A 15,735-nucleotide genomic window follows, 5' to 3' on the forward strand; every position below is an offset into this window, starting at 1 on the left:
GTGTATTTCTTTGTTACTGTGTGTCAGTGTATGTCTTTGTGTCTTGGTGTCAGTGTATGTCTTTGTTACTTGGTGTCAGGGTATGTCTTTGTTACTTGGGGTAAGTGTATGTCTTTGTTACTTGGTGTCAGTGTATGTCTGTGTTACTTGGTGTATGTGTGTGTCTGTGTTACTGGGTATCACTGTATGTCTTTGTTCCTTGGTGTCAGTGTATGTCTTTGTGACTTGGTGTCAGTGTATGTCTTTGTTACTTGGTGTCAGTGTATGACTTTGTTACTTGGTGTCAGTGTATGTCTTTGTTACTTGGTGTAAGTGTGTGTCTGTGTTACTGGGTATCAGTGTATGTCTTTGTTACTTGGTGTCAGTGTATGTCTTTGTTACTCGGTGTCAGTGTATGTCTTTGTTACTTGGTGTAAGTGTATGTCTTTGTTACTTGGTGTCAGTGTATGTCTTTGTTACTTGTTGTAAGTGTGTGTCTGTGATACTGGGTATCAGTGTATGTCTTTGTTACTTGGTGCAAGTGTGTGTCTGTGTTACTGGGTATCAGTGGATGTCATTGTAACTTGGTGTCAGAGCATGTCTTTGTTACTTGGTGTAAGTGTATGTCTTTGTGACTTGGTGTCAGTGTATGACTTTGATACTTGGTGTAAGTGTGTGCCTGTGTTACTGGGTATCAGTGTATGTCTTTGTTACTTGGTGTCAGTGTATCTCTTTGTTACTGGGTGTCAGTGTATGTCTTTGTGACTTGGTGTCAGTGTATGTCTTTGTTACTTGGTGCAAGTTTGCGTCTTTGTTACTTGGTGTCAGTGGATGTCTGTGTTACTTTGTGTAAGTGTATGTCTTTGTTTCTTGGTGTCAGTGTGTGTCTGTGTTACTGGGTATCAAAGTATGTCTTTGTTCCTAGGTGTCAGTGTATGTCTTTGTGAGTTGGTGTCAGTGTATGTCTTTGTTACTCGTTGTCAGAGTATGTCTTTGTTATTTGGTGTCAGTGTATGTCTTTGTTACTGGGTGTCATTGTATGTCTTTGTTACTTGGTGTCAGTGTATGACTTTGTTACTTGGTGTAAGTGTGTGTCTGTGTTACTGTGGATCAGTGTATGTCTTTGTTACTTGGTGTAAGTGTGTGTCTGTGTCACTTGGTATCAGTGGATGTCTTTGTTACTTGGTGTCAGTGCATGTCTTTGTTACGTGGTGTAAGTGTATATCTTTGTTGCTTGGTGTCAGTGTATGACTTTGTTACTTGGTGTCAGTGTATGTCCTTGTTACTAGGTGTCAGTGTATTTCTTTGTTACTGGGTGTCAGTGCATGTCTTTGTGACTTGGTGTCAGTGTATGTCTTTGTTACTTGTTGTCAGTGTATGTCTTTGTTACTTGGTGTAAGAGTGTGTCTTTGTTACTTTGTGTAAGAGTGTGTCTGTGTTACTGCGTATCAGTGTATGTCTTTGTTACTTGGTGCAAGTGTGTGTCTGTGTTACTGGGTATCAGTGGATGTCTTTGTTACTTGGTGTCAGTGCATGTCTTTGTTACTTGGTGTAAGTGTATGTCTTTGTTGCTGTGGATCAGTGTATGTCTTTGTTACTTGGTGTCAGTGCATGTCTTTGTTACTTGGTGTAAGTGTATATCTTTGTTACTTGGTGTCAGTGTATGACTTTGTTACTTGATGTCAGTGTATGTCTTTGTTACTAGGTGTCAGTGTATTTCTTTGTTACTGTGTGTCAGTGTATGTCTTTGTGTCTTGGTGTCAGTGTATGTCTTTGTTACTTCGTGTAAGTGTGTGTCTGTGTTACTGGGTATCACTGTATGTCTTTGTTCCTAGGTGTCAGTGTATGTCTTTGTGACTTGGTGTCAGTGTATGTCTTTGTTACTTCGTGTAAGTGTGTGTCTGTGTTGCTGGGTATCAGTGTATGTCTTTGTTACTTGGTGTCAGTGTATGTCTTTGTTACTTGGTGTCAGTGTATTTCTTTGTTACTGGGTGTCAGTGCATGTCTTTGTGACTTGGTGTCAGTGTATGTCTTTGTTACTTGGTGTAAGTGTATGTCTTTGTTACTTGGTGTAAGAGTGTGTCTGTGTTACTGGGTATCAGTGTATGTCTTTGTTACTTGGTGTAAGTGTGTGTCTGTGTTACTGGGTATCAGTGGATGTCTTTGTTACTTGGTGTCAGTGCATGTCTTTGTTACTTGGTGTAAGTGTATGTCTTTGTTACTGGGTATCAGTGTATGTCTTTGTTACTTGTTGTCAGTGTATGTCTTTGTTACTTGGTGTAAGTGTGTGTCTGTGTTACTGTGGATCAGTGTATGTCTTTGTTACTTGGTGTCAGTGCATGTCTTTGTTACTTGGTGTAAGTGTATGTCTTTGTTACTAGGTGTCAGTGTATTTCTTTGTTACTGTGTGTCAGTGTATGTCTTTGTGTCTTGGTGTCAGTGTATGTCTTTGTTACTTGGTGTCAGGGTATGTCTTTGTTACTTGGGGTAAGTGTATGTCTGTGTTACTGGGTATCAGTGTATGTCTTTGTTACTTGGTGTCAGTGTATGTCTGTGTTACATGGTGTATGTGTGTGTCTGTGTTACTGGGTATCACTGTATGTCTTTGTTCCTTGGTGTCAGTGTATGTCTTTGTGACTTGGTGTCAGTGCATGTCTTTGTTACTTGGTGTCAGTGTATGACTTTGTTACTTGGTGTCAGTGTGTGTCTTTGTTACTTGGTGTCCGTGTGTCTCTGTGTTACTGGGTGTCAGTGTATGTCTTTGTTACTTGGTGTCAGTGTGTGACTTTGTTACTTGGTGTCCGTGTTACTGGGTGTCAGTGTATGTTTTTGTTACTGGGTGTCAGTGTATGTCTTTGTTACTTGGTGTCAGTGTGTGTCTGTGTTACTTGGTGTCAGTGTGTGTCTGTGTTCCTGGGTATCAGTGTATGTCTTTGTGACTTGGTATCAGTGTATGTCCTTGTGACTTGGTGTCAGTGTATGTCTTTGTTACTGTGTATCAGTGTTTCTCTGTGTTACTGGGTGTCAGTGTGTGTTTGTTTGTGTTACTGGGTGTCAGTATTTAGTTTAGTTTAGAGATACAGCACTTAAACTGGCCTTTCGGGCCACCGAGTCTGTGCCGACCATCAACAACCCATTTATACAATTCCTACACTAATGCCGGATTCCAATCTCATCCCCACCGGTCCCTATACATTTCCCTACCAACTACCTATATTAGGGGCAATTTATAATGGCCAATTAACCTACCAAACTGCAAGTCTTTGGCATGTGGGAGGAAACCGGAGCACCCGGAGGAAACCCACGCAGACACAGGGAGAACTTGCAAACTCCGCACAGGCAGTACCCAGAATCGAACCCGGGTCCCTGGAGCTGTGAGGCTGCGGTGCTAACCACTGCGCCACTGTGCCGCCCAGTGTGTGTCTGTGTTACTGGGTGTCAGTGTGTTTGTTTGTGTTACTGGGTGTCAGTGTGTGTCTGTGTTACTTAGTGTAAGTGTGTGACTTTGTTACTTGGTGTCCGTGTGTGTCTGTGTTACTGGGTGTCAGTGTATGTCTTTGTTACTGGGTGTCAGTGTGTTTGTTTGTGTTACTGGGTGTCAGTGTGTGTCTGTGTTACTTGGTGTAAGTGTGTGAATTTGTTACTTGGTGTAAGTGTGTGTCTGTGTTACTGGGTATCAGTGTCTGTTTTTGTTACTTGGTGTAAGTGTGTGTCTGTGTTACTGGGTATCAGTGCATGTCTTTGTTACTTGGTGTCAGTGTATGTCAAAATACTTGGTGTAAGTGTAAGTATTTGTTACTTGGTGTAAGTGTGTGTCTGTGTTACTGGGTATCAGTGTCTGTTTTTGTTACTTGGTGTAAGTGTGTGTCTGTGTTACTGGGTATCAGTGCATGTCTTTGTTACTTGGTGTCAGTGTATGTCAAAATACTTGGTGTAAGTGTATGTCTTTGTTACTTGGTGTAATTGTCTGTCTTTGATACTTGGTGTAAGCGTATGTCTTTGTTACTTGGTGTCAGTGTATGTCTTTGTTACTGGGTGTCAGTGTGTGTCTATGTTACTGGGTATCAGTGTATGTCTTTGTGACTTGGTATCAGTGTATGGCTGTGTTACTGGGTATCAGTGTATGTCTTTGTGACTTGGTGTCAGTGTATGTCAAAATACTTGGTGTAAGTGTATGTATTTGTTACTTGGTGTAAGTGTGTGTCTGTGTTACTGGGTATCAGTGTATGTCTTTGTTACCGGGTGTCAGTGTGTGTCTGTGTTACTTGGTGTCAGTGTGTGTCTGTGTTACTGGGTGTCAGTGTGTTTGTTTGTGTTACTGGGTGTCAGTGTGTGTCTGTGTTACTTGGTGTAAGTGTGTGACTTTGTTACTTGGTGTCCGTGTGTGTCTGTGTTACTGGTTGTCATTGTATGTCTTTGTTACTGGGTGTCAGTGTGTTTGTTTGTGTTACTGGGTGTCAGTGTGTGTCTGTGTTACTTGGTGTAAGTGTGTGACTTTGTTACCTGGTGTCCGTGTGTGTCTGTGTTACTGGGTGTCAGTGTATGTCTTTGTTACTGGGTGTCAGTTTGTTTGTTTGTGTTACTGGGTGTCAGTGTGTGTCTGTGTTACTTGGTGTAAGTGTGTGAATTTGTTACTTGGTGTAAGTGTGTGTCTGTGTTACTGGGTATCAGTGTCTGTCTTTGTTACTTGGTGTAAGTGTGTGACTGTGTTACTGGGTATCAGTGCATGTCTTTGTTACTTGGTGTCAGTGTATGTCAAAATACTTGGTGTAAGTGTATGTCTTTGTTACTTGGTGTAATTGTCTGTCTTTGTTACTTGGTGTAAGCGTATGTCTTTGTTACTTGGTGTTAGTGTATGTCTTTGTTACTGGGTGTCAGTGTGTGTCTGTGTTACTTGGTGTCAGTGTGTGTCTGTGTTACTTGGTGTCAGTGTGTGTCTGTGTTCCTGGGTATCAGTGTCTGTCTTTGTGACTTGGTATCAGTGTATGTCCTTGTGACTTGGTGTCAGTGTATGTCTTTGTTACTTGGTGTAAGTGTGTGACTTTGTTACTTGGTGTCCGTGTGTGTCTGCGTGACTGGGTGTCAGTGTATGTCTTTGTTACTGGGTGTCAGTGTGTTTGTTTGTGTTACTGGGTGTCAGTGTGTGTCTGTGTTACTGGGTATCAGTGCATGTCTTTGTTACTTGGTGTCAGTGTATGTCAAAATACTTGGTGTAAGTGTATGTCTTTGTTACTTGGTGTCAGTGCATGTCTTTGCTACTTGGTGTCAGTGTGTGTCTGTGTAACTGGGTATCAGTGTATGTCTTTGTGACTTGGTGTCAGTGCATGTCAAAATACTTGGTGTAAGTGTATGTCTTTGTTAGTTGGTGTAAGTGTGTGTCTGTGTTACTGGGTATCAGTGTATGTCTTTGTTACTGGGTGTCAGTGTGTGTCTGTGTTACTTGGTGTCAGTGTGTGTCTGTGTTACTGGGAGTCAGTGTGTTTGTTTGTGTTACTGGGTGTCAGTGTGTGTCTGTGTTACTTGGTGTAAGTGTGTGACTTTGTTACTTGGTGTCCGTGTGTGTCTGTGTTACTGGGTGTCAGTGTATGTCTTTGTGACTTGGTATCAGTATATGTCTTTGTGACTTGGTGTCAGTGTATGTCTTTGTTACTGGGTGTCAGTGCATGTCTTTGCTACTTGGTGTCAGTGTGTGTCTGTGTTACTGGGTGTCAATGTGTTTGTTTGTGTTACTGGATGTCAGTGTGTGTCTGTGTTACTTGGTGTAAGTGTGTGACTTTGTTACTTGGTGTCCGTGTGTGTCTGTGTTACTGCGTGTCAGTGTATGTCTTTGTTACTGGGTGTCAGTGTGTTTGTTTGTGTTACTGGGTGTCAGTGTGTGTGTCTGTGTTACTTGGTGTAAATGTGTGACTTTGTTACTTGGTGTCCGTGTGTGTCTGTGTTACTGGGTGTCAGTGTGTGTCTATGTTACTGGGTATCAGTGTATGTCTTTGTGACTTGGTGTCAGTGTATGTCAAAATACTTGGTGTAAGTGTATGTCTTTGTTACTTGGTGTAAGTGTGTGTCTGTGTTACTGGGTATCAGTGTATGTCTTTGTTACTGGGTGTCAGAGTATGTCTTTGTTACTGGGTGTCAGTGTGTTTGTTTGTGTTACTGGGTGTCAGTGTGTGTCTGTGTTACTTGGTGTAAATGTGTGACTTTGTTACTTGGTGTCCATGTGTGTCTGTGTTACTGGGTGTCAGTGTGTGTCTATGTTACTGGGTATCAGTGTATGTCTTTGTGACTTGGTATCAGTGTACGTCTTTTTGACTTGGTGTCAGTGTATGTCAAAATACTTGGTGTAAGTGTATGTCTTTGTTACTTGGTGTAAGTGTGTGTCTGTGTTACTGGGTATCGGTGTATGTCTTTGTTACTGGGTGTCAGTGTGTTTGTTTGTGTTACTGGGTGTCAGTGTGTGTCTTTGTTACTTGGTGTAAGTGTGTGTCTGTGTTACTGGGTATCAGTGTATGTCTTTGTTACTGGGTGTCAGTGTGTTTGTTTGTGTTTTTGGGTGTAAGTGTGTGACTTTGTTACTTGGTGTAAGTGTGTGTCTGTGTTACTGGGTATCAGTGTATGTCTTTGTAACTGGGTGTCAGTGTGTGTCTGTGTTACTTGGTGTCAGTGTGTGTCTGTGTTACTGGGTGTCAGTGTGTGTCTGTGTTACTTGGTGTAAGTGTGTGACTTTGTTACTTGGTGTCCGTGTGTGTCTGTGTTACTGGGTGTCAGTGTATGTCTTTGTTACTGGGTGTCAGTGTGTTTGTTTGTGTTACTGGGTGTCAGTGTGTGTCTGTGTTACTTGGTGTAAGTGTGTGACTTTGTTACTTGGTGTCCGTGTGTGTCTGTGTTACTGGGTGTCAGTGTATGTCTTTGTTACTGGGTGTCAGTGTGTTTGTTTGTGTTACTGGGTGTCAGTGTGTGTCCGTGTTACTTGGTGTAAGTGTGTGACTTTGTTACTTGGTGTAAGTGTGTGTCAGTGTTACTGGGTATCAGTGTCTGTCTTTGTTACTTGGTGTAAGTGTGTGTCTGTGTTACTGGGTATCAGTGTATGTCTTTGTTACTGGGTGTCAGTGTGTGTCTGTGTTACTTGGTGTCAGTGTGTGTCTGTGTTACTGGGTGTCAGTGTGTTTGTTTGTGTTACTGGATGTCAGTGTGTGTCTGTGTTACTTGGTGTAAGTGTGTGACTTTGTTACTTGGTGTCCGTGTGTGTCTGTGTTACTGGGTGTCAGTGTATGTCTTTGTGACTTGGTATCAGTATATGTCTTTGTGACTTGGTGTCAGTGTATGTCTTTGTTACTGGGTGTCAGTGCATGGCTTTGCTCCTTGGTGTCAGTGTGTGTCTGTGTTACTGGGTGTCAATGTGTTTGTTTGTGTTACTGGGTGTCAGTGTGTGTCTGTGTTACTTGGTGTAAGTGTGTGACGTTGTTACTTGGTGTCCGTGTGTGTCTTTGTTACTGGGTGTCAGTGTGTTTGTCTTTGTTACTGGGTGTCAGTGTGTTTGTTTGTGTTACTGGGTGTCAGTGTGTGTCTGTGTTACTTGGTGTAAGTGTGTGAATTTGTTAATTGGTGTCAGTGTGTGTCTGTGTTACTTGGTGTCAGTGTATGTCTTTGTGACTTGGTATCAGTGTATGGCTGTGTTACTGGGTATCAGTGTATGTCTTTGTGACTTGGTGTCCGTGTGTGTCTGTGTTACTGGGTGTCAGTGTATGTCTTTGTGACTTGGTATCAGTGTATGTCTTTGTGACTTGGTGTCATTGTATGTCTTTGTTACTGGGTGTCAGTGCATGGCTTTGCTACTTGGTGTCAGTGTGTGTCTGTGTTACTGGGTGTCAATGTGTTTGTCTTTGTTACTGGGTGTCAGTGTCTGTCTTTGTGACTTGGTGTCAGTGTATGTCTTTGTTTCTTGGTGTCAGTGTATGTCTTTGTTACTTGGTGTAAGTGTATGTCTGTGTTACTGGGTATCAGTGTATATCTTTGTTACTTGGTGTAAGTGTGTGTCTGTGTTACTGGGTATCAGTGCATGTCTTTGCTACATGGTGTCAGTGTGTGTCTGTGTTACTTGGTGTCAGTGTGTGTCTGTGTTACTGGGTGTCAGTGTGTTGGTTTGTGTTACTGGGTGTCAGTGTGTGTCTGTGTTACTTGGTGTAAGTGTGTGACTTTGTTACTTGGTGTCCGTGTGTGTCTGTGTTACTGGGTGTCAGTGTATGTCTTTGTGACTTGGTATCAGTATATGTCTTTGTGACTTGGTGTCAATGTATGTCTTTGTTACTGGGTGTCAGTGCATGTTTTTGCTACTTGGTGTCAGTGTGTGTCTGTGTTACTGGGTGTCAATGTGTTTGTTTGTGTTACTGGGTGTCAGTGTGTGTCTGTGTTACTTGGTGTAAGTGTGTGACTTTGTTACTTGGTGTCCGTGTGTGTCTGTGTTACTGGGTGTCAGTGTATGTCTTTGTTACTGGGTGTCAGTGTGTTTGTCTTTGTTACTGGGTGTCAGTGTGTTTGTTTGTGTTACTGGGTGTCAGTGTGTGTCTGTGTTACTTGGTGTAAGTGTGTGAATTTGTTACTTGGTGTCAGTGTGTGTCTGTGTTACTTGGTGTCAGTGTATGTCTTTGTGACTTGGTATCAGTGCATGGCTGTGTTACTGGGTATCAGTGTATGTCTTTGTGACTTGGTGTCCGTGTGTGTCTGTGTTACTGGGTGTCAGTGTATGTCTTTGTGACTTGGTATCAGTGTACGTCTTTGTGATTTGGTGTCAGTGTATGTCTTTGTTACTGGGTGTCAGTGCATGTCTTTGCTACTTGGTGTCAGTGTGTGTCTGTGTTACTGGGTGTCAGTGTGTTTGTTTGTGTTACTGGATGTCAGTGTGTGTCTGTGTTACTTGGTGTAAGTGTGTGACTTTGTTACTTGGTGTCCGTGTGTGTCTGTGTTACTGTGTGTCAGTGTATGTCTTTGTGACTTGGTATCAGTATATGTCTTTGTGACTTGGTGTCAGTGTATGTCTTTGTTACTGGGTGTCAGTGCATGTCTTTGCTCCTTGGTGTCAGTGTGTGTCTGTGTTACTGGGTGTCAATGTGTTTGTTTGTGTTACTGGGTGTCAGTGTGTGTCTGTGTTACTTGGTGTAAGTGTGTGACGTTGTTACTTGGTGTCCGTATGTGTCTTTGTTACTGGGTGTCAGTGTGTTTGTCTTTGTTACTGGGTGTCAGTGTGTTTGTTTGTGTTACTGGGTGTCAGTGTGTGTCTGTGTTACTTGGTGTAAGTGTGTGAATTTGTTAATTGGTGTCAGTGTGTGTCTGTGTTACTTGGTGTCAGTGTATGTCTTTGTGACTTGGTATCAGTGTATGGCTGTGTTACTGGGTATCAGTGTATGTCTTTGTGACTTGGTGTCCGTGTGTGTCTGTGTTACTGGGTGTCAGTGTATGTCTTTGTGACTTGGTATCAGTGTATGTCTTTGTGACTTGGTGTCAGTGTATGTCTTTGTTACTGGGTGTCAGTGCATGTCTTTGCTACTTGGTGTCAGTGTGTGTCTGTGTTACTGGGTGTCAATGTGTTTGTCTTTGTTACTGGGTGTCAGTGTCTGTCTTTGTGACTTGGTGTCAGTGTATGTCTTTGTTTCTTGGTGTCAGTGTATGTCTTTGTTACTTGGTGTAAGTGTATGTCTGTGTTACTGGGTATCAGTGTATATCTTTGTTACTTGGTGTAAGTGTGTGTCTGTGTTACTGGGTATCAGTGCATGTCTTTGCTACATGGTGTCAGTGTGTGTCTGTGTTACTTTGTGTCAGTGTGTGTCTGTGTTACTGGGTGTCAGTGTGTTTGTTTGTGTTACTGGGTGTCAGTGTGTGTCTGTGTTACTTGGTGTAAGTGTGTGACTTTGTTACTTGGTGTCCGTGTGTGTCTGTGTTACTGGGTGTCAGTGTATGTCTTTGTGACTTGGTATCAGTATATGTCTTTGTGACTTGGTGTCAATGTATGTCTTTGTTACTGGGTGTCAGTGCATGTTTTTGCTACTTGGTGTCAGTGTGTGTCTGTGTTACTGGGTGTCAATGTGTTTGTTTGTGTTACTGGGTGTCAGTGTGTGTCTGTGTTACTTGGTGTAAGTGTGTGACTTTGTTACTTGGTGTCCGTGTGTGTCTGTGTTACTGGGTGTCAGTGTATGTCTTTGTTACTGGGTGTCAGTGTGTTTGTCTTTGTTACTGGGTGTCAGTGTGTTTGTTTGTGTTACTGGGTGTCAGTGTGTGTCTGTGTTACTTGGTGTAAGTGTGTGAATTTGTTACTTGGTGTCAGTGTGTGTCTGTGTTACATGGTGTCAGTGTATGTCTTTGTGACTTGGTATCAGTGCATGGCTGTGTTACTGCGTATCAGTGTATGTCTTTGTGACTTGGTGTCCGTGTGTGTCTGTGTTACTGGGTGTCAGTGTATGTCTTTGTGACTTGGTATCAGTGTATGTCTTTGTGATTTGGTGTCAGTGTATGTCTTTGTTACTGGGTGTCAGTGCATGTCTTTGCTACTTGGTGTCAGTGTGTGTCTGTGTTACTGGGTGTCAATGTGTTTGTCTTTGTTACTGGGTGTCAGTGTCTGTCTTTGTGACTTGGTGTCAGTGTATGTCTTTGTTTCTTGGTGTCAGTGTATGTCTTTGTTACTTGGTGTAAGTGTATGTCTGTGTTACTGGGTATCAGTGTATATCTTTGTTACTTGGTGTAAGTGTGTGTCTGTGTTACTGGGTATCAGTGCATGTCTTTGCTACATGGTGACAGTGTATGTCTGTGTTACTTGGTATAAGTGTGCAGCTTTGTTACTTGGTGTAATTGTATATCTTTATTACTGTGTATCAGTGTTTCTCTGTGCTCCTGGGTGTCAGTTTGTGTCTTTGTGACTTGGTGTCAGTGTTTGTCTTTGTTACATGGTGTAAGTGTGTGTCTTTGTTACTTGGTGTCAGTGTGTGTCTTTGTTAAATTGTGTCCGTGTGTCTCTGTGTTACTGGGTGTCAGTGTATGTCTTTGTTACTTGGTGTAAGTGTGTGTCTTTGTTACTTGGTGTCAGTGTGTGTCTGTGTTACTTGGTGTAAGTGTGTGACTTTGTTACTTGGTGTCCGTGTGTGTCTGTGTTACTGGGTGTCAGTGTATGTCTTTGTTACTGGGTGTCAGTGTATGTCTTTGTTACTTGGTGTCAGTGTGTGTCCGTGTTACTTGGTGTCAGTGTGTGTCTGTGTTCCTGGGTATCAGTGTATGTCTTTGTGACTTGGTATCAGTGTATGTCTTTTTTACTGGGTGTAAGTGTGTGTCTGTGTTACTGGGTTTCAGTGTATGTATTTGTGACTTGGTGTAAGTGTGTGTCTGTGTTACTGGATATCAGTGTCTGTCTTTGTTACTTGGTGTAAGTGCATGTCTTTGTTACTTGGTGTCAATGTATGTCTTTGATACTTGGTGTAAGTGTGTGTCTGTGTTACTGGATATCAGTGTCTGTCCTTGTTACTGGGTGTCAGTGTATGTCTTTGTGACCTGGTGTAAGTGTGTGTCTGTGTTACTGGGTATCGGTGTCTGTCTTTGTAACTTGGTGTCAGTGTATGTCTGTGTAACTTGGTGTAAGTTTGTGTCTTTGTTACTTGGTATCAGTGTCTGTCTTTGTTACTTGGTGTCAGTGTATGTCTCTGTTACTTGCTGTAAGTGTATGTCTTTGTTACTTGGTGTCAGTGTATGTCTTTGTTACTGGGTATCAGTGTATGTCTTTGTTACATGGTGTCAGTGTATGTCTTTGTTACTTGGTGTAAGTGTATGTCTTTGTTACTTTGTGTCAGTGTATGTCTTTGTTACTTGGTGTAAATGTATGTCTTTGTGACTTGGTGTCAGTGTATGTCTTTTTTACTGGGTGTAAGTGTGTGTCTGCGTTACTGGGTATCAGTGTATGTCTTTGTTACTTGGTGTCAGTGTATGTCAAAATACTTGGTGTAAGTGTATGTCTTTGTTACTTGGTGTAATTGTCTGTCTTTGTTACTTGGTGTCAGTGTATGTCTGTGTTACTTGCTGTAAGTGTATGTCTTTGTTACTTCGTGTAAGTGTATGTCTTTGTTACTTGGTGTCAGTGTATGTCTTTGTTACTTGGTGTAAGTGTGTGTCTTTGTTACTGGGCATCAGTGTATGTCTTTGTGATTTGGTGTCAGTGTATGTCTTTTTTACTGGGTGTAAGTGTGTGTCTGTGTTACTGGGTGTCAGTGTGTGTTTGTTTGTGTTACTGGGTGTCAGTGTGTGTCTGTGACACTAGGTGTCAGTATTTAGTTTAGTTTAGAGATGCAGCACTAAAACAGTCCCTTCGGCCCACAGAGTCTGTGCCGACCATCAACAGCCCATTATTACTAATCCATCTAATCCCGTATTCCTATCACATCCCCACCTATCCCTATATATTTCCCTACCACCTACCTGTACTAGGGGCAATTTATGACGGCCAATTATCCTAACAACCTGCAAGTCTTTGGCATGTGGGAGGAAACCGGAGCACCGGGAGGCAACCCACGCAGACACAGGGAGAACTTGCAAACCCCGCACAGGCAGTACCTAGAATCGAACCCGGGTCCCTGGAGCTGTGAAGCTGCGGTGCTAACCACTGCGCCAATGTGCCCCCCACCCCCAGTGTGTGCCTGTGTTACTGGGTATCAGTGTATGTCTGTGTTACTTGGTGTCAGTGACTTTGTCTGTGTTACTGGGTGTCAGTGTGTGTCTGTGTTACTTGGTTGAAGTGTGTGTCTTTGTTACTTGGTGTCCTTCTGTGTCTGTGTTACTGGGTATCAGTGTCTGTCTTTTTTACTTGGTGTAAGTGTGTGTCTTTGTTGCTGGGTATCAGTGCATGTCTTTGTTACTTGGTGTCATTGTATGTCTGTGTTACTTGGTGTAAGTGTGTGTCTGTGTTACTGGGTATCAGTGTATGTCTTTGTTACTTTGTGTCAGTGTATGTCAAAATACTTGGTGTAAGTGTATGTCTTTGTTACTTGGTGTAATTGTCTGTCTTTGTTACTTGGTGTCAGTGTATGTCTGTGTTAATTGGTGTAAGTGTGTGTCTTAGTTACTGGGCATCAGTGTATGTCTTTTTTACTGGGTGTAAGTGTGTCTGTGTTACTGGGTTTCAGTGTATGTATTTGTGACTTGGTGTAAGTGTGTGTCTGTGTTACTGGATATCATTGTCTGTCTTTGTTACTTGGTGTAAGTGCATGTCTTTGTTACTTGGTGTCAGTGTATGTCTTTGATACTTGGTGTCAGTGTATGTCTGTGATACTTGGTGTAAGTTTGTGTCTTTGTTACTTGGTGTAAGGGTATGTCTTTGTTACTTTGTGTCAGTGTATGTCTTTGTTACTTGGTGTCAGTGTATGTCTTTTTTACTGGGTGTATGTGTGTGTCTGCGTTACTGGGTATCAGTGTATGTCTTTGTTACTTAGTATCAGTGTATGTCAAAATACTTGGTGTAAGTGCATGTCTTTGTTACTTGGTGTAATTGTCTGTCTTTGTTACTTGGTGTCAGTGTATGTCTGTGTTACTTGGTGTAAGTGTGTGTCTGTGTTACTGGATATCAGTGTCTGTCTTTGTTACTGGGTGTCAGTGTGTGTCTTTGTGACCTGGTGTAAGTGTGTGGCTGTGTTACTGAGTATCAGTGTCTGTCTTTGTTACTTGGTGTAAGTGCATGTCTTTGTTACTTGGTATCAGTGTCTGCCTTTGTTAGTTGGTGTCAGTGTATGTCTCTGTTACTTGGTGTAAGTGTATGTCTTTGTTACTTGGTGTCAGTGTATGTCTTTGTTACTGGGTATCAGTGTATGTCTTTGTTACATGGTGTCAGTGTATGTCTTTGTCACTTGGTGTAAGTGTATGTCTTTGTTACTTTGTGTCAGTGTATGTCTTTGTTACTTGGTGTAAGTGTATGTCTTTGTGACTTGGTGTCAGTGTATGTCTTTGTTACTTTGTGTCAGTGTATGTCTTTGTTACTTGGTGTAAGTGTATGTCTTTGTGACTTGGTGTCAGTGTATGTCTTTTTTACCGGGTGTAAGTGTGTGTCTGCGTTACTGGGTATCAGTGTATGTCTTTGTTACTTGGTGTCAGTGTATGTCAAAATACCTGGTGTAAGTGCATGTCTTTGTTTCTTGGTGTAATTGTCTGTCTTTGTTACTTGGTGTCAGTGTATGTTTGTGTTACTTGGTGTAAGTGTGTGTCTTTGTTAATGGGCATCAGTGTATGTATTTGTGACTTGGTATCAGTGTATGTCTTTTTTACTGGGTGTCAGTGTGTGTCTGTTTGTGTTACTGGGTGTCAGTGTGTGTATGTGACACTAGGTGTCAGTATTTAGTTTAGTTTAGAGATACAGCACTTAAACAGCCCCTTCGGCCCACAGAGTCTGTGCCGACCATCAACAGCCCATTAATACTAATCCTACACTAATCCCGTATTCCTATCACATCCCCACCTATCCCTATATATTTCCCTACCACCTACCTGTACTAGGGGCAATTTATGACGGCCAATTATCCTAACAACCTGCAAGTCTTTGGCATGTGGGAGGAAACCGGAGCACCGGGAGGCAACCCACGCAGACACAGGGAGAACTTGCAAACTCCGCACAGGCAGTACCTAGAATCGAACCCGGGTCCCTGGAGCTGTGAGGCTGCGGTGCTAACCACTGCGCCAATGTGCCCCCCACCCCCAGTGTGTGCCTGTGTTACTGGGTATCAGTGTATGTCTGTGTTACTTGGTGTCAGTGTCTTTGTCTGTGTTACTGGGTGTCAGTGTGTGTCTGTGTTACTTGGTGTAAGTGTGTGTCTTTGTTACTTGGTGTCCTTGTGTGTCTGTGTTACTGGGTATCAGTGTCTGTCTTTTTTACTTGCTGTAAGTGTGTGTCTTTGTTGCTGGTTATCAGTGCATGTCTTTGTTACTTGGTGTCATTGTATCTCTGTGTTACTTGGTGTAAGTGTGTGTCTGTGTTACTGGGTGTAATTGTCTGTCTTTGTTACTTGGTGTCAGTGTATGTCTGTGTTACTTGGTGTAAGTGTGTGTCTTTGTTACTGGGCATCAGTGTATGTCTTTGTGACTTGGTGTCAGTGTATGTCTTTTTTACTGGGTGTAAGTGTGTGTCTGTGTTACTGGGTTTCAGTGTATGTATTTCTGACTTGGTGTAAGTGTGTGTCTGTGTTACTGGATATCAGTGTCTGTCTTTGTTACTTGGTGTAAGTGCATGTCTTTGTTACTTGGTGTCAGTGTATGTCTTTGATACTTGGTGTCAGTGTATGTCTGTGATACTTGGTGTAAGTTTGTGTCTTTGTTACTTGGTGTCAGTGTCTGTCTTTGATACTTGGTGTCAGTGTATGTCTGTGTTACTTGGTGTAAGTGTATGTCTTTGTTACTTGGTGTCAGTGTATGTCTTTGTTACTGGATATCAGTGTATGTCTTTGTTACATGGCGTCAGAGTATTTCTTTGTTACTTGGTGTAAGGGTATGTCTTTGTTACTTTGTGTCAGTGTATGTCTTTGTTACTTGGTGTCAGTGTATGTCTTTTTTACTGGGTGTATGTGTGTGTCTGCGTTACTGGGTATCAGTGCATGTCTTTGTTACTTGGTATCAGTGTATGTCAAAATACTTGGTGTAAGTGCATGTCTTTGTTACTTGGTGTAATTGTCTGTCTTTGTTACTTGGTGTCAGTGTATGTCTTTGTTACTTGGTGTAAGTGTGTGTCTGTGTTACTGGATATCAGTGTCT

This window comes from Heterodontus francisci, unplaced genomic scaffold (assembly GCF_036365525.1).
Source record: "Heterodontus francisci isolate sHetFra1 unplaced genomic scaffold, sHetFra1.hap1 HAP1_SCAFFOLD_57, whole genome shotgun sequence".
NCBI lineage: Eukaryota > Metazoa > Chordata > Chondrichthyes > Heterodontiformes > Heterodontidae > Heterodontus > Heterodontus francisci.